Source organism: Schistocerca gregaria, unplaced genomic scaffold (genome assembly GCF_023897955.1).
Source record: "Schistocerca gregaria isolate iqSchGreg1 unplaced genomic scaffold, iqSchGreg1.2 ptg000836l, whole genome shotgun sequence".
NCBI lineage: Eukaryota > Metazoa > Arthropoda > Insecta > Orthoptera > Acrididae > Schistocerca > Schistocerca gregaria.
Window position 1 is genome coordinate 1 of NW_026062201.1, and position 2500 is coordinate 2500.

At 59.9% G+C, this 2500-nt stretch overlaps 2 non-coding genes across 2 annotated transcripts in view; both read left to right on the forward strand.

Annotated features, from left to right (window-relative positions):
* The first annotated feature begins 847 nt into the window (after nucleotides 1-847).
* LOC126322772 (5.8S ribosomal RNA) lies at nucleotides 848-1002 on the forward strand. Its single transcript, XR_007559185.1, has one exon. It is a non-coding gene; the product is annotated as a 5.8S ribosomal RNA (ribosomal RNA).
* A 188-nt stretch (nucleotides 1003-1190) lies between these two features.
* Nucleotides 1191-2500, forward strand: part of LOC126322775 (large subunit ribosomal RNA) — a 4221-nt gene continuing 2911 nt past the window's right edge. Inside the window, exon 1 of the ribosomal RNA XR_007559188.1 lies at nucleotides 1191-2500. This exon is cut by the window's right edge and continues 2911 nt beyond it. This is a non-coding gene — a ribosomal RNA (large subunit ribosomal RNA).

Below are 2500 nucleotides of genomic sequence, written 5' to 3' on the forward strand. Positions count from 1 at the left end.
ACACACGCGAGACAGATAACTAGTCGCGTGACATCCTTCGTGCTGTCAGCGATTACTTTTCTTCTTAGAGGGACAGGCGGCTTCTAGCCGCACGAGATTGAGCAATAACAGGTCTGTGATGCCCTTAGATGTTCTGGGCCGCACGCGCGCTACACTGAAGGAATCAGCGTGTCTTCCTAGGCCGAAAGGTCGGGGTAACCCGCTGAACCTCCTTCGTGCTAGGGATTGGGGCTTGCAATTGTTCCCCATGAACGAGGAATTCCCAGTAAGCGCGAGTCATAAGCTCGCGTTGATTACGTCCCTGCCCTTTGTACACACCGCCCGTCGCTACTACCGATTGAATGATTTAGTGAGGTCTTCGGACTGGTACGCGGCATCGACTCTGTCGTTGCCGATGCTACCGGAAAGATGACCAAACTTGATCATTTAGAGGAAGTAAAAGTCGTAACAAGGTTTCCGTAGGTGAACCTGCGGAAGGATCATTACCGACTAGACTGCATGTCTTTCGATGTGCGTGTCGTGTCGCGCAACACGCTACCTGTACGGCAGTGGCCGTGCGCCGCGTGCGGAACCACGCGTGCCTCTCAAAACTAGCGGAAGTGTTGTTGTTGTGTGGTACGAGCGCTGAAGCTCTGGAGCGGCTGGCCTGCGGTACCTGGCGCCTGGCGCCGGTTTTGAATGACGTTCGCCCGAGTGCCTGTCCGCTCCGGTGTGGAGCCGTACGACGCCCATCGGCTGTGAGGCCGTTGGACACAAAAAAAATAGTGGAACAGGGGCCGTCAGACGCCTCAGTCCCGCAAATGCTACTGTCTTGAAAGAGACAGTGGGAGACTGAAAAGGAAAAGATCACCCAGGACGGTGGATCACTCGGCTCGTGGGTCGATGAAGAACGCAGCAAATTGCGCGTCGACATGTGAACTGCAGGACACATGAACATCGACGTTTCGAACGCACATTGCGGTCCATGGATTCCGTTCCCGGGCCACGTCTGGCTGAGGGTCGGCTACGTATACTGAAGCGCGCGGCGTTTGTCCCGCTTCGGAGACGTGGGAGTGTCGTGGTCGCCTGTGTGGCCGGCCGCGTCTCCTTAAACGTGCGATGCGCGCCCGTCGCCTGGCGGTTCGCATACCGGTACTTTCTCGGTAGCGTGCACAGCCGGCTGGCGGTGTGGCGTGCGACACCTCGTACAACGACCTCAGAGCAGGCGAGACTACCCGCTGAATTTAAGCATATTACTAAGCGGAGGAAAAGAAACTAACAAGGATTCCCCCAGTAGCGGCGAGCGAACAGGGAAGAGTCCAGCACCGAACCCCGCAGGCTGCCGCCTGTCGTGGCATGTGGTGTTTGGGAGGGTCCACTACCCCGACGCCTCGCGCCGAGCCCAAGTCCAACTTGAATGAGGCCACGGCCCGTAGAGGGTGCCAGGCCCGTAGCGGCCGGTGCGAGCGTCGGCGGGACCTCTCCTTCGAGTCGGGTTGCTTGAGAGTGCAGCTCCAAGTGGGTGGTAAACTCCATCTGAGACTAAATATGACCACGAGACCGATAGCGAACAAGTACCGTGAGGGAAAGTTGAAAAGAACTTTGAAGAGAGAGTTCAAAAGTACGTGAAACCGTTCTGGGGTAAACGTGAGAAGTCCGAAAGGTCGAACGGGTGAGATTCACGCCCATCCGGCCACTGGCCCCCGCCCTCGGCAGATGGGGCCGGCCGCCCGCGCGGAGCAATCCGCGGCGGGGTCGTGTCCGGTTGCCTTTCCACTCGCCGCGGGGTGGGGCCGTTCCGGTGTGCGGTGGGCCGCACTTCTCCCCTAGTAGGACGTCGCGACCCGCTGGGTGCCGGCCTACGGCCCGGGTGCGCAGCCTGTCCTTCCGCGGGCCTCGGTTCGCGTCTGTTGGGCAGAGCCCCGGTGTCCTGGCTGGCTGCTCGGCGGTATATCTGGAGGAGTCGATTCGCCCCTTTGGGCGCTCGGGCTCCCGGCAAGCGCGCGCGGTTCTTCCCGGATGACGGACCTACCTGGCCCGGCCCCGGACCCGCGCCGCTGTTGGCTCGGGATGCTCTCGGGCGGAATAATCGCTCCCGTCAGCGGCGCTTCAGCTTTGGACAATTTCACGACCCGTCTTGAAACACGGACCAAGGAGTCTAACATGTGCGCGAGTCATTGGGCTGTACGAAACCTAAAGGCGTAATGAAAGTGAAGGTCTCGCCTTGCGCGGGCCGAGGGAGGATGGGGCTTCCCCGCCCTTCACGGGGCGGCGGCCTCCGCACTCCCGGGGCGTCTCGTCCTCATTGCGAGGTGAGGCGCACCTAGAGCGTACACGTTGGGACCCGAAAGATGGTGAACTATGCCTGGCCAGGACGAAGTCAGGGGAAACCCTGATGGAGGTCCGTAGCGATTCTGACGTGCAAATCGATCGTCGGAGCTGGGTATAGGGGCGAAAGACTAATCGAACCATCTAGTAGCTGGTTCCCTCCGAAGTTTCCCTCAGGATAGCTGGTGCTCGT